Raw genomic sequence first — 26055 nt, 5'->3', positions numbered from 1 at the left:
CAGGATATCCTGGAAACATTAAAAAACAAAACAAAATTATTTGCAGGTCAACGTGTTGAATTTTTCCAAGAACTTTTAACAAAACTACTCTAGCCAATGTTCTTGGACCATTTCCCTCTATCGCAGAGAGGCAGGTGAGTTTGTAGCCCCTGTAATATATAGTGGTTGATTAATTGGACAGGCTTTACCACAGCACTCTGGGCTGATGGCTGTAGTGGAAGCTGTGTAATGTGGATGTCATTTCAATGCTGCTTTAAGTGGGACTTTATTATAGGAAATAAAAGTAGCTGGTACTCTCATAAAGACACAAGTGGCTCTTAGTAGGAGTGGCATGTTTTAATCTTGTTCATGTGTTTTCCATTGCTCAGAGTTGTAGTGATGGTAGCTCTGGTGTTTCTCCAGTGTTGTTACAGTAATGGACCTCACTCTACTATCCATACTAAACAGGATACATTTGAAAATACTGACCACTATCCACCATTTATATCCACATGTAGAAACTCTACAACCATTAAATGTTGACAGTCGTATTATTTAGAGAGCTAATGGGTGGAATACTTTGGCTGTATGCTCCAACAGAAAGAGTGGAGGACTTTAACTTCCAATCATGTATCAATTACCTACAGTACAAACGCCACAAAGAGGAGGCTTCACAAGGACATGTTTTTGGTCTGAGAGTCTCTTGTGAGCTGAGCATTGAGATGAGGACACTTGGGATTGCTGAAAAGAGGAAATAACTACTACCTACAATATGTTTTTAAAGAAACTATTAATAAAACATGGGAAGTATCCTGGTGTAATGTTTTTGTATTTCCCCCCCCCCAATTTTGATCTTGTCTCATCGCTGCAACTCCCCAACGGGCAGCGAAGGTCGAGTCATGCATCCTCCGAAACATGACCCGCCAAACTGCGCTCCTTAACCCAGAAGCACCAATGCGTCAGAGGAAACGCTGTTCAACTGACGACCGAGGTCAGTCTGCAGGCGCCTGGCCCAACACAAGGAGTCGCTAGAACGCGATGAGCCAAGTAAAGCCCCCCCCGGCCAAACCCTCCCCTAACCCAGACGACGTTGGGACAATTGTGCGCCAATCAAGGCCGATTGTGACACAGCCCAGGATCGAACCTGGGTCTGTAGTGACGCCTCTAGCACTGTGATGCAGTGCCTTAGACCACTGCGCCACTCGGGAGGCCCACTGGTGTAACTTTTCTATCTGTAAACATAATAACACATTTCATCACAGTGCTACCAGTATTCCTTTATTATCTGGAGCCTATTGACTAGCCTAGAAGCCCCACTCCTTCATATATCCTTTATTACCATGTGTTGACAACACCTGAATGTTAGCCATTTCTCAGTCAAATCTGATTCAACAGGGAGTTGCTGACCACTTGGATTAGTTTACTCAGACACACTGTTATGAGTTAAGGGAGGAGGTCCCTCTATGTAATGAGATTGTCAATACAATATAGGGACTTAAACAGAGAGACTTTCCTATCGACCACAGCTCTATATTTCACTATTAAAATGTGCTCCTCAGATAATGAAAAGAGAGAGAATCACATCGAATTTGAGCCAAAAACTACAATAACTTTACAAGCCCATTGGGGTTGGATTAAGAGGCAGTATACAGTCTCCTCCGTTCTCAGTGACAGTTACATTTATGATAAAATGAGTATAAAAAAAAAACTTTAGACCAAGCTCTGATTCTGAACTCATCTCGGAATGGGTTTGATGACGACAGACTACTTATATCTATTTTATTATTATTAGAAAGCCCAAGTCTTCAGAGATCTAGTCAGGGCCAGGAATAGGTGCATATACATTTCACATTTATTTGTGCTTTATTGTGTTGTAGCTCGCTAGTATCATCGGGCCATGTTGCCTCCAGCACGCTAACAGTGCTAGCCATGCTCCAGCAGTGACATCCAGGCAGGCAAGCGGAGGCAAATAAACACAACATTACTCCACTGATCCGCCAGCCAGCAAGTCTGCTGAATGTGATAGGTTCATCACTAAAGCTGAGTTGACACAACGAGTTGACCCAATTGCAAATTAAACATGCACATCCAATTCTGTTATATATATTTTTTTGCATTGTGTTTGAGGGAAATAATGCAATCTGGTTATCTGTTCCTGTAGCCTACACTCTTTGAAAAAAGGGTTCCAAAAGGATTCTTCGGTGTCCCCATAGGAGAACCCTTTTTGGTTCCATGTAGAACTCTCTGTGGAAAGGGTTTTACATGGAACCCAAAATGGTTCTACCTGGAACCGAAAGGGCTCTAATCATAGCCCGGGGAAAAGGGGTGCTGCACCCCCTGAAACATCAGAATAAAATAAATGAATGCACACTCCCAGTGCATTCGGAAAGTATTCAGACCCCTTGACTTTTTCCACATTTTGTTACGTTACAGCCTTATTCTAAAATCCTCATAAATCTACACACAATACCACATAATGACAACGCGAAAAAACTGGTTTTTAGACATTTTCGCAAATGTATAAAAAAAAAAAAACTTCATTGGAATCCCACATCCCATTTTCCTGGATCTGGGTACCCAGACAAGGCTGTATATATACCATACAAGCTACCACAGATTTCAAAACATTCTCTACACGAGGGGTCGCCAATTACATTCAGAACCGGGACTATTTTTTTTTGAGCGGATGGTCGCGGGGCCAGAACAGTTCTAAATAATTTCTACACTGCAAATTGACCGCAAGAAGCCCAAACAGATATATTATTTGACAAAAACAGAATAATATCAAACCTTCATTACATTGGGAAACGATCACGTATGCATCTCTATTTATGCGTGGGAATAGTTGGGAACAGATTTCCTAAATTAATATGACTTTGAGCTGTTTTCCTGGTAATTTTATTTTTTTCTTCTTCTTTTTTTAAATCTGGGGGGCCAAATAAAATCGCCCCTGGGCATAATTTGGCCCATGGGCCGCCTATTGAGGAACCCTGCTCTGCACAACGTTCTCATCTTAAGGAAGCCTGCATGAAGTGAATTTAGAGTTATGATGCTACACTACATAAATTATTAGTCTTGTCATTTTCCTCGATCTGGGTACTCAGACTAGGCTGTAGATACACACACGCACGCACGCACGCACACACACACACACACACACACACACACACACACACACACACACACACACACACACACACACACACACACATATACACATACACACACACACACACGTAACACTATACTATACCACTACACACTCAATTCTCCTTATGTGGGCACATTGAGAGTGAAATATGCATTTAAAATATATTTTAGATCTTTGCATCAGCAGTGAATAACAGATGAGAGGGAGATTGCAGATGAAAGCAGTCCGTTCCAGAACCTCTTGCTCAATCAAATCCAGTGAGCTTAATGATCTAAGAATCCCATCAAGACTTAACACCCCCATCCTTTCCCATCCTCTTTCAATATAGGCCACACACTTTTTAACATTAGATTAAGTGATTGCTTTCTGAAGTGAGTCTGATTTTACTGTCTAAAACGGGGAATGCATGCATTTGTTCTTGGCGGAACCTTGCCTTTGAACAAAAAGTATACAAAAAGGTTTCAGGAGGAAACAGCCCGGGAGTGGAGAAATAAATGTGTGTGCGTTTGTGTGCGTTTGTGCCCTTTAGCCACGGGATATTTCACTTTGTCTGTCAAAGGACTAAAACCACAGAGGCGAGTCTCTATCTCCAGACTCCAAGGTTAAACGAAGGCACGTAAGGTGTATGAATTGTTGGAGACCCACGTTGGGTGCCACAAACCCATTTGTATTGTTGAAGGAACATCCACTACTGTGATAAAAAACCCCTCCACACATCTACACATCTTGTTTCTGCTCCCACAATTACTGCAGGGCCTCCAATATTACATGGCCCCTGGACAGAGGGGACCTTTCCCACTCCGATAGACAAAGGAAATCAAAAACAGGGCTGAAAATAGAAAAGAAAACAAAGGCTAAACAGTAGGAAAATAAAGTGAAGACAAACACGATGTGTTGCGGATGGAGGATGGAGGATGAAGGATGGAGGATGGAGGATGGAGGATGCAGCCATTACAGTTTTTTTTTGATTGCTTAAGCACGATTTTCAAAACAGGGCCCTTGTTTTCAAAACACTACACACAATTAGCACAACCACACACCCAATTAGCAAAACACTACAGATCCTTTGCAAAATTAAACACTCTTGTAAAAACTATACACTTCTTTTTAAAAACCACACTTTGTTACCATATGAAACACACACGTTTCACATTACTATACTCTGTTTGCACGAGTTACACTCTGCTGTGATAAACCAAAAACACTTTTAGCACTTCTACTTCCCTATGATTAGAGTAGGCTACTATCAACAAAGTACAAATATAATGTAAATTCACCAAACACTACACAAGACCAATGTTGCAGACTGAAGAAACTCATTTATTTCTCAACACGCCCAAAATGTTGACATGGAGAGTCATAATACTGTAACCAAACGTCACTTTACGTATTGTAAGTTCAAAATTTTTTTAAAAAAAATAACTAGACATTGTCTCTTCGCCTAGCTGGATCTGGCCAGAGAATTTCATCAACATCGCAGGCAATGTTGTCATTAGCAAGACACCTTGGAAAGAAACGTCTTGAATGACGAATCCATCCTTGCATTGCTGCTACCTCCATCTGGTCACAGGCCTCCTCCATGGCTTGGATGAGGGGTACCTCAGGCTGGAGACGGAGATCATATACCTTCCACCGCCATGCCGAGAAAAACTCTTCTATAGGGTTGAGGAATGGAGAGTATGGTGGAAGATATAGGACGGTGAAATGTGGATGTTGCTGAAACCAGTTCTGAACCAGAGCAGAGCGGTGGAAAGACACATTGTCCCAGACAACAATGTATTGCATATGATCGATTTGATTTGCTGCTGTTATGTTGTGCAATTGGTCCAAGAATGTAAGTATGAGTGCTGTGTTGTAAGGGCCCATATGGGCATGGCGGTGGAGGACCCCATTCTGTGTAATGGCTGCACAGAGTGTTATATTACCCCCACGTTGCCCTGGGACATTGACTATAGCCCTGTGGCCAATGATGTTTCTTCCCCTCCTTCGTGTTCTCGTCAGGTTGAACCCAGCCTCATCTACGTAAATGAACTCATGCTGGATCTCCTCTCCATCCATTCGTAAAACTCTCTGAAAAACAGTGTCAGGCAAAATTGTGTAGTTCAGTGTAGATCTAGTATACATATTACAGTACAGTAAAAGATTATGAGACAGTATGCAAGATCACACTGCTAAAGTGAATACATACCTCTGCATAATCATGCCGCAGTCGTTTCACCCTTTCGGAATTGCGCTCGAAAGGCACTCGATAAATTTGCTTCATTTGAATATGTATTTTTTTTAGGATGCGTGCCAGTGTTGATGTTGAGACCTGATGGATATCGTTGAAAATGGCGTGGTTATTGACAATGTTAGCTTGGAGCTGCTTGAGTGTTATAGCATTGTTGGCCAAAACCATGTTTACTATCTCCCTCTCTTGCTGTTCTGTGAACATAGGAGGCCTTCCCCCTTGTCGTCCCTGACCCTCAATCCTATGTAGAAAAAAAACAGTATACAATAGTACAGTAATTTCACAGGAAAAGGTAACAGAAGTGCTGATAGTGCATAGAATATAGTACTGTAAGCAGTTACTGAAACCGTGCAGATGTTTTTGATATGATGATATTTTTACAATACCTATTTTCCAGTCGAAATGTTCTCATCACACTTGCCACTGTATATCGGCTTAGATTTGGCTGTACTCGCAGTCCAGCCTCCCTCAGCGTCAGGCCGTGGTTGACAATGTGGTCAACCAGTGTTGCGCGGATCTCATTTGTCAGATTCGGTCCTCTTTGAGCACCTTCTTGTCTTCCTCTTCCTCTTCCTCCCCTTCCTCCTCCTCCTCGTCCTCCTCCTCGTCCTCCTCGTTCTCCTCGTTCTCCTCCTCGTCCTCCTCCTCGTTCTCCTCCTCCTCCTCCTCCTCCTCGTCTTACTCTTTCTCTGACTCTTTCCATTGTGCTTGAAGACCGATGAACTCACCTGCTGCTTTTTATAGTGCTTATACACCTGATTGGTGTGTCTACAATTAAGCAAACGAGTGTTTGCACACCTGATGACTGTGTTGAACCAATTGGTTGGACGGTGTGGTAATTTGACAGTCAGTGCTTTGGTATTGCAAGGACGTGACTTCATGATAGATTTTTGTGTGTAATGTATGTTAACTGTGTTTAGTGTTTTGCAAATCACTGTGTGTAGAGTTTTGCAACAAGTGTAAGGTTGACAATGTGCTTATAGTTGTGCAAATATGGGCTGATGTTTTGCTTCTTGAGTGTAAGGTTTTGCTAATAGTGTACTACTTTTAATTTTAGTGTGTAAGCAATCCAAAAAAACTGTAATAAAGCAGTGTTCCCTTCCAGGGGGTAAGAGAGCGAGAGGCAGATAAGAGTGAGAATGACACTGCAGGTTGTTTGGGGTAATGGCAACTTGGCTGTTCTATTTGCTCTCTGTCGGTCGTTAAGGAGGAAACACAGAGAGGCCCCACAGCGCTTCTGATAGGACAGTGAGAGGATGATAGGATGTGTCTGGTTGGTTTCCCTCAGAGCCGCCAGCCTACAGGCGTCACAGGCGTCCAATGAGGACGCCTCAAGGTGCCATGGTTGACCACTGAGAATGACCCAAGGTGCCATCATTGACTAATGATGACGACCCAAAGCATCCCAGTGAAAACAATTGTATTCTTTCAATGGCTGCAGCCTAGTGAGCATCATACCTTTGTTTCTTAAATGGCTACCGGTGTGTGGAGTTTGTTGCTGAGAAACTGTGGCCTGTTTCAGAAAGAACCAATAGTTTCACTGAGTGTTTGTGTCTGTGTGTGCACGCAGGTACAGTGCATTCGGTAAGTATTCAGACCCCTTGACTTTTTCAACATTTTGTTACGTTACAGCCTTATTCTAAAATGGATACAATAAAAAATTTTCCTCATCAATCTACACACAATACCCCATTATGAAAAAGCGAAAACAGGATTTTTGAAATGTTTGCTAATTTATAAAAAAAAATACCCTAAGCACACAGCCAAGACAACGCAGGAGTGGCTTCGGGACAAGTCTCTGAATGTCCTTGAGAGGCCAAGCCAGAGCACGGACTTGAACCCAATCGAACATCTCTGGAGAGACCTGAAAATAGCTGTGCAGCGACGCTCCCCATCCAATCTGACAGAGCTTGAGAGGATCTGCAGAGAAGAATGGGAGAAACTCCCCAAATACAGGTGTGCCAAGCTTGTAGTGTCAGAATACTTATGTAAATATGATATTTCAGTTTTTTAATTTTTTTATAAATTTGCAAACATTTCTAAAAACGTGTTTTTGCTTTGTCATTATGGGGTATTGTGTGTGGATTGATGAGGGGGAAAAAAACAATTTAATCAATTTTAGAATAAGGCTGTAACATAACAAAATGTGGAAAAAGTCAAGGGGTCTGAATACTTTCCGAACGCACTGTATGTGCATCGGTGTGCACTTGTGTATATGTGCGTGTCATTGTGTGTGAACAATAACTAAACAAACTGCACCACTTCAAAGGTACAAATAAGTAGTATAGGAAGAAAACCAATGAACAGGTGGTGGCGGCTGGATGAGGAAAAGTGCTTCTCTTCGCTTTAAACTTCTGTAACCGTTCTGTATCTTTTCAGGCCCAAATCAATCTGGGCAGTGTTCCAGGCCATTCAGAGAGAGCCCTAGAAGAGAAAGGAGTGTTCTGAGCAGTAGAGTGATGAATGAGTACTGTGAGAAAAAATTCGAAGAGCGCTTGTTTATTGAAGGAACATAATGTTCCATAAATTCCACCTCCACTTTCCGGCCCCTCAGATAACGTTTCACCAATTCAGCCGCAATTTCTCTGCTGATTAAAAGCCACTCACAACCACATAGCTTTGCTGGCAGACTCCAAGCAAGCACCTCTCTCTCTCTCTCTCTCTCTCTCTCTCTCTCTCTCTCTCTCTCTCTCTCTCTCTCTCTCTCTCTCTCTCTCTCTCTCTCTCTCTCTCTCTCTCTCTCTCTCTCTCTCTCTCTCTCTCTCTCTGTCTCTCTCTTCTAGCTTCCCTCACAACAAAACAGCTTTGCAAGCAAAAGCAAACACAACTCTCTCCCTCCTCCCTCCATTATCCCTCTTTCCTATCTCACTACTCTCTATACCTTCTCCTTACTCTCCATACCTTCTCCCTCCTCCCTCCATTATCCCTCTTTCCTATCTCACTACTCTCCATACTCATCTCCTTATACCCCCCCTTCCCCTCGTATCGGTCCATCTCCTATCTGTCCTATCCTTCGTTCTTTTCTCCTGCTTTCCTACCCTCTCTTTCTTTCGTTTGTGTTTTAGGGCACAAACAAAACTATTTCCAGACAACTGTAGAATAGTGCAAATTAGTGAGCGAGCGAGCTAGTGAGTGAATGAGCGAGCGAGTGAGCAAGTGAGCGAGTGACTGATTGACTGACCGACTAACTGACTGACTATCTGACTACCCAGCCCTATTTACAGTATCCTACCCCAGTTAACCAGTCAGGCCCTCAGCAGATAAACCTATTTTTGGCCTGATCTACTCTCTGGCTTCTGTTTGATGTAATTTCATCCAGCCTGGCACAGAGAGCTCTCAAACAGCCACTGCCTAACCCATTCCATAGCCATGCCGAGAGACAATGATAGATCTTCACAGCTCTCTTCCACATATAAGCCATGGTGCTCATCTCACAATCTCCTTCACAAGTGACATACAGCCTGCCATAGCATGGCATGGGACAGACCCCACAGATTGCTACAGTAAGAGGAGATAAGGCTGGGTTAAGGTGGCCCTCCCCGGCCCCTCACTGTAGTCCCAGTGTCTTTATCAGTGTGATTAGACATCATACCCGACCTCGGGGCTCCAGTTCCCCTTCTACTCGTCTGTTCCAGAGAACATGTATAGAATAATAATGTGTCCATAAAAGCAGAGTAGTATCAGAGAGATTAAGTGAGATCAGCTGCAGACCTCTCACTGCTAAATAGCCTCTAATCACTCCTGGGATTGTCTTTCAGGTCTGCTCTTAAAGACGGGGAGAAGAAAACAGGAGAGAGAGAGAAGGGAGAGAGAGGGGGAGAAAGAGAGAGAGGGAGGGAAGAGTCAAAGCAATGGAAAAAGGGAGATTTAGAAACAGGTTCGATGTGAGGATGAATTCGGGTGCCTGTTGCAGAGTTGAAGTCTTCTGACTCTACACACACACACGCACATGCACACACACACACATACACACACACACACACACACACACACACACACACACACACACACACACACACACACACACACACACACACACACACACACACTCAAAAACGACACACTGAAGCAGATATTGATCTACCCACAACACACAATTAATTCATAAATAAATAAAATATTTTGCCTATCATTGATGCATGTTAAACAGTCCTACATTGCTTCAAAGGGTGAGCCAAAGTTAACTGTCAGGATCGCTTTCCCAAATGGCCTTTTCAGCCGAACCACTTTATGAAATCGATGGCCTGAATAAGAAGCAATTAATTGGCCTTGCTGTTCTCTGAGAAACTGCAGTAGCCTTCCTTTTCCTCACCATCTACTTCTTCCACAGCAGAGCTGCTCAATAGGAGCATGGGCGGCCATATTGAGAGAGAGAGCACCACACTGAGAGAGAGCTTTGTCCTTCCACCGAGCTCCAGCACTCCAGCGCCTCAACCTAACACTAATCTAACAGTGGCCCTTAATTGTTCAGATGAGCCCAGCTCAGATCTGAAGCTGGACAGTCACACATTCCCTCCCACAGAGAAAAGTGAGGTTGATAGCCATGGATGCCCATGCTCCCAAAGAGACCAAGAGGTTTAAGTCAAGTAGGTAATTCCCTCCCATGTTCTTTCTCCCTCATTCCCCCGTTGCTTCCAGATGACCAGCGGCATTATGTGAGGTTGGAAGTAGGCTGTTAACAGCAGTGGCGATTTCTTTTGAATTTGCATGGCCTCTCTCTCTCTCTCTCTCTCTCTCTCTCTCTCTCTCTTCTCCTTCATTTGTGAATAAATTAATTTGTTTAAAACTGTTCAACTATTGTCTTTCTCTCTCTTTGAGTCATCTACTTACCACATTTCATGCACTGCAGTGCTAGCTAGCCAGCTTTAGCTTTCAGTACTATATTAATTCTCTGATCCTTTGATTGTTTGGACAACATGTCAGTTCATGCTGCAACAGCTCTGATAGGCTGGAGGACGTCCTCCGGAAGTTGTCATAATTACTGTGTAAGTCTATGGAAGGGGGTGAGAACCATGAGCCTCCTAGGTTTTGTATTGAAGTCAATGTACCCAGAGGAGGATGTAAGATAGCTGTCCTCCGGCTGCACCATGGTGCTACTCTACAGAGTGCTGTTGAGGCTACTGTAGACCTTCATTGCAAAAAAAGTGTGTTTTTAATCAATTATTTGGTGACATGTGAATATATTTAGCATAGTTTTATCTAAAAACAAACTTTTTAAATGTTTCACTGTTTTTATTTTTATGAAATTCACTGAGGAGGATGGTCCTCCCCTTCCTCCGTGGAGCCACCACTGATTAACATGGGGTTAATACGCATTAATAAGGGTCATTCAGATGTGTTCTCATTAAGTTAAACTGGTTCAACCCACTGTACTGTATGTCAGAAGTGGCACACAGTGGTCAAAAGTATATCATTTTAAACAGGGTGAAAGATGTCACTGTGAGTGTAATTCCCAGAGTGCATTGCAGATTGTCATTTCACCGCCATAACAATCTCCTTGTTAATAATCATACCAATGCTCACATAATGACAGGTCAGCTTCTCCTCTCCCCTCAAGAGCAATTACAGCAAACAGCATTATGGATGAGAGGAGCAGTGGAAAACAACAGATCAAGTGTTCATTTAGTCTAGAGGCCTGCTGTTGCATTGTTGATGATGTCACCCTAATAGATTATCTAGGACAACTCTATGAAAACATGTAGTTAAATCATTAAAAACTGTTATGCATGGGGTTTGGCTAATCAATGTGTCCCTGTACCTTTTTCTCAAGGTGAATGTTTTTTCTCTCTTTTGTTATTGCACTGAATGTTCTCCTTCTGGATTAGTAAAGGTTCTTAAAGTTAGTTTACTTGAGGTAGCCATGTTTTGTGCTGTACCGATTTATCAGGGTGAATGTTTCTCTCCCCCCTCTCTCTCTCTCTCTCTCTCTCTCTCTCTCTCTCTCTCTCTCTCTCTCTCTCTCTCTCTCTCTCTCTCTCTCTCTCTCTCTCTCTCTCTCTCTCTCTCTCTCTCTCTCTCTCTCTCTCTCTCTTGTTCTGGTACTGAATGTTCTTATCTGGAGATATTAAGGTTTTCACAGGTAGTTGGTTCACTTGAGGTAGCTGTGTTTTCTCTTTCTCAAGATTTACTTATTTGAGCGTGTGTGTCTCTGTGTTTGTGTGTATGTGTATGTGTGTGTGTGTGTGTGTGTGTATGTATGTGTGTATAGAGAGGGGAGTGAACTGGGTTGGGCTGGGGCAGACAGATGGCCAGATGGATCTCTGGATTAGGATTGTAACTGTAATGGCCCTGTAATTAAATGTACTAAAACATTTGGGTAAGACCACATACTGTTTCCTTTATGAAGAAACCACCAGCACCAGCACCAGCCACCTCCCCATGTGTGTGTCTGTGTGCGCGCGTGTGTGTGTTTGTGATAGGGGATGTGATTAGACTGATAAGTAGGCAGGTCATTGACAGGTCGCCACTCTTCAGGAGCGAGAAGACGGTGGATCAACTAGAAGCCTGGTTCCTCTACTGGAATGACAGAAGGAGATTGACAATGATGAGAGAAGTACATAGAAAGTATACAGCTGAATACACTGGCTCTGATGCAAATGATTGATCAGAAGTCACAACCAGTATCTAATTGACTAAGTCCTGCCAGCCTGCACTTTGCCACTTCCAGTGTGCATTTTCATCCACCTAGGACAGGGATGGACAACTTTGATGGGGGTGGAGGCCATACAAAAAACTGAACTCATCACAAGAGGCCACAGTGTCTCGTGGGTCTGCGAACCCAGATCAATACCCCCCACCCCCACCACCACCTTGCGAGCAAAACATTTTAGCGGGCCCCTCGTGACAGCAAAGATAATTATTTTTATATATACATTTTACGAACAGTCCCCTATCAGCATTTACTTACACCAGTATACCCCAGGGTTGTCATGATAACATCATGGCACACAAGACAAAGAGAAAAAATATTACAGTGAATAGAAAATGGACTAAAACGCTTTAGATGATCAAAATCGTCTTCAGTTTTGTTTTTGCAGATGACACAACAGCTGTTCAACACAAGTTTTGTAATTCCTGCTCTAGGGCCCACCTTTCTAATGGGTAAATGGCACTTTACTTTCTCAATCCAATCTTTGACACCACAGTCCCTGTGTGGTTTAGTTTAGTTTATGAGGATATCATTAGCTACTCCATGTGCAGCAGCTACTCTTTCTGGGGTGTCAGGGCGGTGTATGCGGTGAGCGAAGTCAAGCGCAGGACACCGAGCTACTGGCAGACAAACTTTACTAGCACAGTAATCAAAATACAAACAAAACCTCCAAACAGGGAGGAAACAAAATACGCATACACCCGAACGCTGCCGACCTCACGGAAAACAATCACACACAATAACCAATGAGTGACAGGGGGTTATAAAGGGAATACAATATAACATAATGGGAAACAGGTGAAAACAATCAGGACAAACTAGACAAACACCGAAACATAGATCGGTGGCAGCTAGTACACCGGGGACGACGAACGCCGAAGCCTGCCCGAGCAAGGAGGAGGGGCAGCCTCGGCTAATTCCATGACAGTACCCCCCCCCCTTGACGCGCGGCTCCAGCCGTGCATCGACCCCGGCCTCGGGGACGGCCAGGAGGACGCGGAGCAGGGCGAGTCGGATGACTCCGGTGGAAGTCCCTCAACATGGAGGGATCTAGGATGTCCCTCCTAGGGACCCAGCACCGTTCCTCCGGACTGTACCCCTCCCACTCCACGAGATACTGCAGGCCACCCATCCGACGCCTCGAATCCAAGATGGAACGGACTGATTACGCCGGAGCCCCCTCGATGTCCAACGGGGGCGGAGGAGCCTCTCGTATCTCACTCTCCTGGAGTGGAGCAGCCACCACCGGCATGAGGAGAGACACATGGAACGAGGGGTTAATGCGGTAATTAATGGGCAGTTGTAACCTATAGCATACCTCGTTCAATCTCCTCAGGACTTTAAATGGCCCCACAAACCACCGACCCAGCTTCCGGCAGGGCAGGCAAAGGGGCAGGTTTCGGGTCGAGAGCCAGACCCGATCTCCCGGTGCATACACCGGAGCCTCACTGCGGTGGCGATCGGCGCTCGCCTTTTGCCGCCTGATAGCCCGCTGCAGATGGACATGCGCAGCGTTCCAGGTTTCTGCCGAGCGCCGAAACCACTCGTCCACCGCAGGGGCTTCGATCTGGCTCTGATGCCAAGGTGCCAGGACCAGCTGATAACCTAGCACACACTGGAAAGGCGTAAGGTTAGTGGAGGAGTGGCGGAGTGAGTTTTGGGCTATCTCTGCCCAGGGAATATATCCTGACCACTCCTCCTGCCGGTCCTGGCAATAGGACCTCAGAAACCTACCCACATCCTGGTTCACTCTCTCCACCTGCCCGTTACTCTCGGGGTGAAAACCTGAGGTAAGGCTAATCGAGACCCCCAGACGTTCCATAAACGCCCTCCAGACTCTAGAGGTGAACTGGGGACCCCGATCAGACACTATATAATCAGGCACCCCGTAGTGCCGGAAGACGTGTGTAAACAGGGCGTCAGCAGTTTGTAGGGCAGTAGGGAGACCTGGCATAGGAATGAGACGGCAGGCCTTCGAAAACCGATCCACAACGACCAATATCGTCGTGTTCCCCTGGGAGGGGCAAGGTCCATGACAAAATCCACCGATAGGTGAGACCACGGCCGTTGTGGAACAGGTAGGGGTTGTAACTTCCCTCTGGGCAGGTGTCTAGGCGCCTTACACTGGGCGCACACCAAGCAGGAGGAAACATAAACCCTCACGTCCTTAGCTAAAGTGGGCCACCAGTACTTCCCACTAAGGCAGTGCACTGTCCGACCAATACCAGGATGACCAGAGGAGAGTGACATGTGAGCCCAATATATCAATCGATCGCGAACCTCGAGCGGCACGTACCTCCGACCCTTTGGACACTGTGGGGGAGTAGGATCGGTGCGTAACGCCCGCTCGATGTCCGCATCAACCTCCCACACCACCGGTGCCACCAGACAAGACTCCGGGAGTATGGGAGTGGGCTCAATGGACCTCTCCTCTGTGTCATGTAGTCGGGACAGGGCGTATGCCTTAGCGTTCTGTGACCCTGGTCTATAGGTGAGCTTAAATACAAATCGGGAGAGAAACATAGACCACCTTGCCTGGCGAGGGTTCAGCCTCCTCGCTGCCTGGATGTACTCCAGGTTACGATGGTCAGTCAGAATGAGAAAAGGGTGTTTAGCCCCCTCAAGCCAATGCCTCCACACCTTTAGGGCTTGAACCACAGCTAACAGCTCCCTGTCCCCCACGTCATAATTGCACTCTGCCGGACTGAGCTTCTTAGAATAGAAAGCACAGGGGCGGAGTTTAGGTGGCGTACCCGAGCGCTGAGACAGCACAGCGCCGATTCCAGCCTCGGACGCATCCACCTCAACTTGGAACGCCAAAGAGGGATCCGGATGTGCCAGCACCGGAGCCGAGGTAAACAGGTCCTTCAGATGTCTAAACGCCCTGTCCGCCTCAGCCGACCACTGCAGACGCACCGGACCCCCCTTTAGCAGGGAGGTAATGGGAGCTGCTACCTGTCCAAAGCCCCGGATAAACCTCCAGTAGTAATTGGCAAAACCCAAGAACCGCTGCACTTCCTTCACCGTGGTGGGAGTCTGCCAATTACGCACGGCAGAAATGCGGTCAATCTCCATCTCCACCCCTGACGCGGACAACCGATGTCCCAGGAAGGAGATGGACTCCTGGAAGAACCGCCTTCGCATACAGGTCATGCTCTAACAGTCTACCAAGCACTCGACGCACCAGGGACACATGCTCGGCTCGTGTAGCGGAGTATATTAGAATGTCATCAATATACATCACTACACCCTGTCCATGCAAGTCCCGGAAAATCTCGTCCACAAATAATTGGAAGACTGAAGGAGCATTGATTAAACCGTATGGCATGACGAGGTACTCATAGTGACCCGAGGTGGTACTGAATGCTGTCTTCCACTCATCTCCCTCCCTAATGCGCACCAGGTTGTACGCGCTCCTGAGATCCAATTTTGTGAAGAATCGCGCCCCGTGTAATGACCGTCATAATAGCAATCAGAGGGAGAGGATAGCTGTATTTGATTGTGATCTGATTGAGACCACGGTAATCAATACACGGGCGTAAACCCCCATCCTTCTTCTTCACAAAAAAGAAACTCGAGGACGCAGGGGAAGTGGACGGCCGTATGTACCCCTGTCTCAGAGATTCGGTGACGTATGTCTCCATAGCCGCCGTCTCCTCCTGAGACAGAGGATACACATGACTACACGGAAGCGCAGCGCCTACTTGGAGGTCTATCGCACAATCCCCCTGTCGATGAGGTGGTAATTGAGTTGCCTTCTTTTTACAGAAGGTGAGTGCCAAATCGGCATACTCAGGTGGAATGTGCATGGTGGGAACTTGGTTCGGGCTTTACACCGTCGTTGCCCCTACGGAAACACCTACACACCACCCGAAACACTGATCAGACCATCCCTTGAGAGCCCTCTGTTGCCATGAAATGTTGGGGTCATGAGATGTTAACCAGGGAAGCCCCAACACCACGGGAAACGCAGGAGAATCAATCAAATACAAACATAGTATCTCCTCATGGCCCTTCTGCGTTTTCATCCTGAGCGGCGCTGTGACTTCCCTAATCAATCCTGACCCCAAAGGGCGGCTATCTAGGGCATGGATGGGGAAGGGCACATCAACAGGTACAATAGGAATCCCTAACTTATAGGTGAATTGGCGATCGATAAAATTCCCAGTTGCGCCTGAATCTACTAGCGCCTTATGCTGGGAGTGAGGAGAAACCTCGGGAAACACAACTTTAATACACATGCGCAACAGAGAGCTCTGGGTGAGTTGGGTGCCTACTCACCTGGAATGACTCATCAGTGCGCTGCCTACCGCCTCGATTCCTAGGAGACCTTCCCCAGCACCGACCAGCAGTGTGTCCTCTGCGGCTATAGTTGGTGCAGGGGACGGCCTCCCTCCTGGTCTCTCTCCTGGTCTCCCTAGCACCAGCACCTCCGAGCTCCATAGGGGTCGGCTCGGAAGTGCTGGGGGATGGAATGTATGGCCCTGAATCCGGACGTCCGCGGGTAGTCAACAGGGTATCCAGGCGAATGGACATGTCCACCTGTTGGTCGAAGCTGAGGTTGGTGTCCCTGCAGGCCAATTCCCAACGCACGTCCTCCCTCAGGCTACATCTGTAGTGGTCGATGAGGGCCCTCTCATTCCATCCCGCGTTGGCAGCCAGCGTCCAGAAGTCCAGCGCGAACTCCTGTGTGCTCCTCCTCCCCTGTCTAAGGTGGAATGGATGCCCTCTGGTGGATGATCGAATACTACCCTGAAGCGGCGGGTGAACTCCGCATAGTTGACAGTAGCGGCGTCTATTCCCCCCCACTCGGCATTGGCCCACTCCAGCACCTTGCCGGACAGACAGGAGATGAGGGCGGACACGCTCTCGTATCCCGAGGGCACCGGGTGGATGGTTGCTAGGTAGAGTTCAACCTGGAGCAGGAAACACTGACACCCGGCCGCTCTGCCATCATAAGCCCTCGGGAGCGAGAGCCGAATCCCACTGGACCCCGGAGGTGAAGCGATGGGCATCGCCGATGGTTGTGGTGAACGCCTAAGCCTGCCCGAGCAAGGAGGAGGGGCAGCCTCAGCTGATTCCGTGACATGGGGTAAACATAAAACTGACAAAAACCACTGACAAAGAAATGATCAGTCTATAATTTGAATGGTAGGTTTATTTGAACAGTGAGAGACAGAATAACAACAACAAAATCCAGAAAAACGCATGTCAAAAATGTTATAAATTGATTTGCATTTTAATGAGGGAAATAAGTATTTGACCCCTCTGCAAAACATGACTTAGTACTTGGTGGCAAAACCCTTGTTGGCAATCACAGAGGTCAGACGTTTCTTGTAGTTGGTCACCAGGTTTGCACACATCTCAGGAGGGATTTTGTTCCACTCCTCATTAAGGTTTCGAGGCTGACGTTTGGCACCTCGAACCTTCAGCTCCCTCCACAGATTTTCTATGGGTTTTATGTCTGGAGATTGGCTAGGCCACTCCAGGACCTTAATGTGCTTCTTCTTGAGCCACTCCTTTGTTAACTTGGCCGTGTGTTTTGGGTCATTGTCATGCTGGAATACCCATCCACGACCCGTTTTCAATGTCCTGGCTGAGGGAAGGAAGTTCTCACCCAAGATTTGACGGTACATGGCCCCGTCCATCATCCCTTTGATGCGGTGAAGTTGTACTGTCCCCTTAGCAGAAAAACACCCCCAAAGCATAATGTTTCCACCTCCATGGTTGACGGTGGGGATGGTGTTCTTGGGGTTAAAGGCAGCATTCCTCCTCCTCCAAACACGGCGAGTTGAGTTGATGCCAAAGAGCTCGATTTTGGTCTCATCTGACCACAACACTTTCACCCATCTCTCCTCTGAATCATTCAGATGTTCATTGGCAAACTTCAGACGGCCCTGTATATGTGCTTTCTTGAGCAGGGGGACCTTGCGGGCGCTGCAGGATTTCAGTCCTTCACGGCGTAGTGTGTTACCAATTGTTTTCTTGGTGACTATGGTCCCAGCTGCCTTGAGATCATTGACAAGATCCTCCTGTGTAGTTCTGGGCTGATTCCTCACCGTTCTCATGATCATTGCAACTCCACAAGGTGAGATCTTGCATAGAGCCCCAGGCCGAGGGAGATCGACAGTTCTTTTGTGTTTCTTCCATTTGCGAATAATCGCACCAACTGTTGTCACCTTCTCACCAAGCTGCTTGGCGATGGTCTTGTAGCCCATTCCAGCCTTGTGTAGGTCTACAATCTTGTCCCTGACATCCTTGGAGAGCTCTTTGGTCTTGGCCATGGTGGAGAGTTTGGAATCTGATTGATTGATTGCTTCTGTGGACAGGTGTCTTTTATACAGGGAACAAGCTGAGATTAGGAGCACTCCCTTTAAGAGTGTGCTCCTAATCTCAGCTCGTTACCTGTATAAAAGACACCTGGGAGCCAGAAATCTTTCTGATTGAGAGGGGGTCAAATACTTATTTCCCTCATTAAAATGCAAATCAATTTATAACATTTTTGACATGCGTTTTTCTGGATTTTTTTGTTGTTATTCTGTCTCTCACTGTTCAAATAAACCTACCATTAAAAATTATAGACTGATCATTTCTTTGTCAGTGGGCAAACGTACAAAATCAGCAGGGGATCAAATACTGTTTTCCCTCACTGTATACAGTAAAGTTAACCCATTACAGTCCAAGCCCTGTCTATGCCGGGGGACAGGGGTTCTACTACGCTATATGGACTTGTTTTAAGAAGGTCATACCAAGGATAATTTTGCTCATTGATTTTGAATTTAAAGACCCCTTGAAGTATCTACAAAAATTATAGAACAATAATTTGATTAAACATTTAATTAGCCCATGCAAACACACTGAATAACAGATTCACTACATGGAACAACAGATAGCCCCCCCAAAAAAATCTGAAGGAAGTTTTTTCGGAAGTGTCTGTACTACAATATATCTGATAGATATAAGAAAGATCAGGAAACATTTGTCTTTTTCTTTTTACATGTATTTAACCCCTCATTTTTGGCACTAAACAGTCTCCATATATACTTCCATAATTGTTTTCAACTGGTAACAGGGGACATTCAGACGAGTCTTGTGAGGCCTGAATGTACATGTTAGTGAGAGTCTCACCTTTCCACAGAGGGGTCATATTCGTGTGTAGCCCAAACTGTTCGGACGCACCCCTTGAGTCACACCCCTTGAGTCAATACTTTGTAGAAGCCACTTTGACAGCTTTTACAACTGTGAGTCTTTCTGAGTAAGTCTCTAAGAGCTTTCCACAACTGGATAGTGCAACATTTGCCCATGATTATTTTCAAAATTCTTCAAGCGCTGTCAAATTGGTTGTTGATCATTGCTACACAACCATTTTCAGGCGATTTAAGTCAAAACTGTAACTTGGCCACTCAGGAACATTCACTATCTTCTTGGTAAGCAACTCCAGTGTAGATTTGGCCTTGTGTATTAGGTTATTGTCCTGCTGAAAGGTGGAATCTGAAATCTGTCTGGTGGAAAGCAGACTGAACCAGGTTTTCCACAAGGATTTTGCCTGTGCTTAACTCAATTCTGTTTCTTTTATCCTAAAAAACTCCCCAGTCCTTAATGATTACAAGCGTACCCATAGCATGATGTAGCCACCAAAGTGAAATTATGGAGAGTGGATTTTCCCCAAACATAACACTTTGTATTCAGGACAAAAAGTTAATAGCTTTTGCTGTATTACTTTAGTGTTTTGTTGCAAACAGGATGCATGTTTTGGAATATTTGTATTATGTACAGGCTTTCTTTTTTTCAATCTGTCAATTAGGTTAGTATTGTGGGGTAACTGCAATGTTGTTGATCCATCCTCAATTTTCTTCTATCACAGCAATTAAACTCTGTAACTGTTTTAAAGTCACCATTGGCCTCATGATGAAAACACTGAGTGGTTTATTTCCTCTCCTGCTACTGAGTTAGGAAGGACGCCTATGTCTTTGTAGTGACTGGGTGTATTGATACACCATCAAAGTGTAATACACTTTACAAACGCCTCACACCGCGTTGCTGCTGCCACTCTAACCTGCACGCACGACCCACGTGGAGGTCCAGGTCTCCGGCAGCCTCTGGAACTGCCATTCTGCGACAAACAAGGCAGAGTTAATCTCAGCCTATGCTACCCTCCAGTCCCTCGACTTCTTGGCGCTGACGGAAACATGGATTACCACTGAAAACACTGCTACTCCTACTGCTCTCTCCTCGTCTGACCACGTGTTCTCGCATACCCCGAGAACATCTGGTCAACGGGGTGGTGGCACAGGAATCCTCATCTCTCCCAAGTGGACATTCTCTTTTTTTTCCCTGACCCATCTGTCTATCTCCTCATTTGAATTTCATGCTGTCACAGTCACTAGCCCATTCAAGCTTAACATCCTTATCATTTATCGCCCTCCAGGTTCCCTTGGAGAGTTCATCAATGAGCTTGACGCCTTGATAAGTTCCTTTCCTGAGGATGGCTCACCCCTCACAGTTCTGGGTGACTTTAACCTCCCTACGTCTACCTTTGACTCATTTCTCTCTGCCTCCTTCTTTCCACTCCTCTCCTCTTTTGACCTCACCCTCTCACCGTCCCCCCCTACTCACAAGGCAGGCAATAGATGCTGTTCTTCTACTAATCTCACTGCAACTCCCCTCCATGTCTCCGACCACTACTTTGTATCCTTTTCTCTCTCGCTCTCCTCCAACACTACTCACTCTGCCCCTACTCAGATGGTAATGCGCCGTCGCAACCTTCGCTCTCTCTCTCCCGCTACTCTCTCCTCTTCCATCCTATCATCTCTTCCCTCTGCTAAATCCTTCTCCCTCCAATCTCCTGATTCTGCCTACTCAACCCTCCTCTCCTCCCTTTCTGCATCCTTTGACTCTCAATGTCCCCTATCCTCCCGGCCGGCTCAGTCCTCCCCTCCTGCTCCGTGGCTTGACGACTCATTGCGAGCTCACAGAACAGGGCTCCGGGCAGCCGAACGGAAATGGAGGAAAACTAGACTCCCTGCGGACCTGGCATCTTTTCACTCCCTCCTCTCTGCATTTTCTTCCTCTGTTTCTGCGGCTAAAGCCACTTTCTACCACTCTAAATTCCAAGCATCTGCCTCTAACCCTAGGAAGCTCTTTGTCACCTTCTCCTCCCTGCTGAATTCTCCTCCCCCTCCCCCCCCTCCTCCCTCTCTGTGGATGACATTTACATTACATTTTACATTTTAGTCATTTAGCAGACGCTCTTATCCAGAGCGACTTACAGGAGCAATTAGGGTTAAGTGCCTTGCTCAAGGGCACATTTACGTCATTTAGCAGACGCTCTTATCCAGAGCGACTCACAAATTGGTGCGTTCACCCTATAGCCAGTGGGCTAACCACTTTACAATTTTGGGGGGGGGGGGGGGGGGGGGGGGTAGAAGGATTACTTTATCCTATCCCAGGTATTCCTTAAAGAGGTGGGGTTTCAAATGTCTCCGGAAGGTGGTGAGTGACTCCGCTGTCCTGGCGTCGTGAGGGAGCTTGTTCCACCATTGGGGTGCCAGAGCAGCGAACAGTTTTGACTGGGTTGAGCGGGAACTATGCTTCCGCAGAGGAAGGGGAGCCAGCAGGCCAGAGGTGGATGAACGCAATGCCCTCGTTTGGATGTAGGGACTGATCAGAGCCTGAAGGTACAGAGGTGCCGATCCCCTCACAGCTCCATAGGCAAGCACCATGGTCTTGTAACAGATGCGAGCTTCAACTGGAAGCCAGTGGAGTGTGCGGAGGAGCGGGGTGACGTGAGAGAACTTGGGAAGGTTGAACACCAGACGGGCTGCGCCATTCTGGATGAGTTGTAGGGGTTTAATGGCACAGGCAGGGAGCCCAGCCAACAGCGAGTTGCAGTAATCCAGACGGGAGATGACAAGTGCCTGGATTAGGACCTGTGCCGCTTCCTGTGTAAGGCAGGGTCGTACTCTCCGAATGTTGTAGAGCATGAACCTGCAGGATCGGGTCACCGCCTTGATGTTAGCGGAGAACGACAGGGTGTTGTCCAGGGTCACGCCTAGGCTCTTCGCACTCTGGGAGGAGGACACAGCGGAGTTGTCAACCGTGATGGCGAGATCATGGAACGGGCAGTCCTTCCCCGGGAGGAAGAGCAGCTCCGTCTTGCCAGGGTTCAGCTTGAGGTGGTGATCCGTCATCCATACTGATATGTCTGCCAGACATGCAGAGATGCAATTCGCCACCTGGTTATCAGAAGGGGGAAAGGAGAAGATTAGTTGTGTATCGTCAGCGTAGCAATGATAGGAGAGGCCATGTGAGGATATGACAGAGCCAAGTGACTTGGTGTATAGGGAGAATAGGAGAGGGCCTAGAACTGAGCCCTGGGGGACACCAGTGGTGAGAGCACGTGGTGCGGAGACAGCTTCTCGCCACGCCACTTGGTAGGAGCGACCTGTCAGGTAGGACGCAATCCAGGAGTGAGCCGCGCCGGAGATGCCCAGCTCGGAGAGGGTGGAGAGGAGGATCTGATGGTTCACAGTATCAAAGGCAGCAGACAGGTCTAGAAGGACAAGAGCAGAGGAGAGAGAGTTAGCTTTAGCAGTGCGGAGAGCCTCCGTGACACAGAGAAGAGCAGTCTCAGTTGAATGACCAGTCCTGAAACCTGACTGGTTTGGATCAAGAAGGTCATTCTGAGAGAGATAGCAAGAGAGTTGGCTAAAGACGGCACGCTCAATAGTTTTGGAAAGAAAAGAAAGAAGGGATACTGGTCTGTAGTTGTTGACATCAGTGGGATCGAGTGTTGGTTTTTTGAGAAGGGGAGCAACTCTCGCTCTCTTGAAGACGGAAGGGACATGGCCAGCGGTCAAGGATGAGTTGATCAGCGAGGTGAGGTAGGGGAGAAGGTCACCGGAGATGGTCTGGAGAAGAGAGGAGGGGATGGGGTCAAGCGGGCAGGTTGTTGGGCGGCCTGCAGTCACAAGTCGCAGGATTTTATCTGGAGAGAGAGGGGAGAAAGAAGTCAAAGCATAGGGTAGGGCAGTGTGAGTAGGACCAGCAGTGTCATTAGACTTAACAAACGAGGATCGAATGTCGTCAACCTTCTTTTCAAAGTGGTTGACGAAGTCATCCACAGAGAGAGAGGAGGGGGGGGGGGGGGAGGATTCAGCAGAGAGGAAAATGTGGCAAAGAGCTTCCTAGGGTTAGAGGCAGATGCTTGGAATTTAGAGTGGTAGAAAGTGGCCTTAGCAGCAGAAACAGATGAAGAAAATGTAGAGAGGAGGGAGTGAAAAGATGCCAGGTCGGCAGGGAGTTTAGTTTTCTTCCATTTCCGCTCCGCTGCCCGGAGCTCTGTTCTGTGAGCTCGCAATGAGTCATCAAGCCACGGAGCTGGAGGAGAGGACCGAGCCGGCCGGGAGGATAGGGGACACAGAGAGTCAAAGGATGCAGAAAGGGAGGAGAGGAGGGTTGAGGAGGCAGAATCAGGAGATTGGAGGGAGAAGGATTGAGCAGAGGGAAGAGATGATAGGATGGAAGAGGAGAGAGTAGTGGGAGAGAGAGAGCGAAGGTTGCTGCGGCGCATTACCATCTGTGTAGGGGCAGAGTGAGTAGTGTGGGAGGAGAGCGAGAGAGAAAAGGAAACAAAGTAGTGGTCGGAGACATGGAGGGGAGTTGCAGTGAGATTAGTAGAAGAGCAGCATCTAGTAAAGATGAGGTCAAGCGTATTGCCTGCCTTGTGAGTAGGGGGGGACGGTGAGAGGGTGAGGTCAAAAGAGGAGAGGAGTGGAAAGAAGGAGGCAGAGAGAAATGAGTCAAATGTGGACATAGGGAGGTTGAAATCCCCCAAAACTGTGAGGGGTGAGCCATCCTCAGGAAAGGAACTTATCAAGGCGTCAAGCTCATTGATGAACTCTCCAAGGGAACCTGGAGGGCGATAGATGACAAGGATATTAAGCTTAAATGGGCTAGTGACTGTGACAGCATGGAATTCAAATGAGGAGATAGACAGATGGGTTAGGGGAAAAATTGAGAATGTCCACTTGGGAGAGATGAGGATTCCTGTGCCACCACCCCTCTGACCAGATGCTCTCGGGGTATGCGAGAACACATGGTCAGACGAGGAGAGAGCAGTAGGAGTTTTCAGTGGTAATCCATGTTTCCGTCAGCGCCAGGAAGTCGAGGGACTGGAGATTAGCATAGGCTGGGATGAAGTCAGCTTTGTTGGCAGCAGAACGGCAGTTCCAGAGGCTGCCTGAGACCTGGAACTCCAGGTGTGGGGTGCGTGCAGGGACCACCAGGTTAGAGAGGCAGCAGCCACGCGGTGTGGGGCGTTTGTGTAGCCTGTGCAGAGAGGAGAGAACAGGGATAGGCAGAGGCATAGTTGACAGGCTGTAGCAAATGGCTACAATAATGCAGAGGAGATCGGAATGAAATGAACTAAACATCTGGGAGAGTAGAGAGCAGGGCCTCCCTCACCAAAAACTTCTACCTCAGAAACTATAATTGTTTCACTGAACCACCCGAACAAAAACTCTACCAACTTCCACCTTTAGAAATCAGAATTGTTGTGAACCACAGCGGTTCAATGTTTAAAGGAATAGACTCAACCCACTTTATTCAGCTAGCTAACTATGACACCATAGCTAACTAGCATGCTAGCATCCAAAAACACACAGTTTAGCACCAACACTTGGTCACAACAAACCACCAATAGTGTGTTAACACACTAAGCAGATAATTCGTGTCCGTGTCTGTTGGCTAGCTAGCAATGGCCACTGTGTTGACCTTGTTTGAAGAACGGCTAGCTAGCTAGCTTCGTGCTACCCCCGGCACCGCCGAAAAACAATGCCAACCCACAGTAACTACCCACAACAGCCCACGATGCCTAGCTATGACGCCATAGCTAACTAGCATGCTAGCATCCAATAACACACAGTTTAGCACCAATACTTGGTTACAACAAACTACCAAGAGTGTGTTAACACACTAAACAGATAATTCATGTCCGTGTCTAGTTGCTTTCGTAACGCAGCAAAAATTAAACGTTGGCTAGCTAGCACATTAACATTGGAAACAACTCTCCACCGTTGCACTAAACAGATAATTACCAATAAACGTTACCAGTAGCTACCCGCTAGCTAGCTAGCATACCAAGAGTGTGTTAACACACTAAACAGATAATTCATGTCCGTGTCTAGTTCCTTTCATAACGCAGCAAAAAAATTAAACGTTGGCTAGCTAGCACATTAGCTAGCACATTAACATTGGAAACCACTCTCCACCATTGCACTAAACAGATAATTACCAATAAACGTTACCAGTAGCTACCCGCTAGCTAGCTAGCCTCGTGCTTCGCCGGGCTCCGCCGTAACAATACTTAAACAATACGTAAACAATACTTACCTACAATAATTGCCTACGGAAACCTACAATAACTACCTAACTAACAACCTAAATAAACTACCTACCTACGATCTAAATACATGGTTTAAGCTTTACTCAACACCATATGAGAAGCCAAGCTTACCTCCTGCTAGAGAAAACACAACCTCTCCAAAAGAAGGTTGACGACATCCGATCCTCGTTTGTTAAGTCAAATGACACTGCTGGTCCTGCTCACACTGCCCTACCCTATGCTTTGACTTCTTTCTCCCCTCTCTCTCCAGATCAAATCTTGCGACTTGTGACGGCCGGCCGCCCCACAACCTGCCCGCTTTACCCTATACCCTCCTCTCTTCTCCAGACCATTTCCGGAGACCTTCTCCCTTACCTCACCTCGCTCATCAACTCATCCTTGACCGCTGGCTATGTCCCTTCCGTCTTCAAGAGAGCGAGAGTTGCACCCCTTCTCAAATAACCTATACTCGATCCCTCCGATGTCAACAACTACAGACCAGTATCCCTTCTTTCTTTTCTCTCCAAAACTCTTGAGCGTGCCGTCTATAGCCAACTCTCTTGCTATCTCTCTCAGAATGACCTTCTTGATCCAAACCAGTCAGGTTTCAAGACTGGTCATTCAACTGAGACTGCTCTTCTCTGTGTCACGGAGGCTATCCG

The sequence above is a fragment of the Coregonus lavaretus genome, assembly GCF_964263955.1.
Source record: "Coregonus lavaretus genome assembly, contig: HAP1_SCAFFOLD_1296, whole genome shotgun sequence".
NCBI classification, from domain to species: Eukaryota; Metazoa; Chordata; class Actinopteri; order Salmoniformes; family Salmonidae; genus Coregonus; species Coregonus lavaretus.
This window is presented reverse-complemented; position numbering follows the sequence as displayed.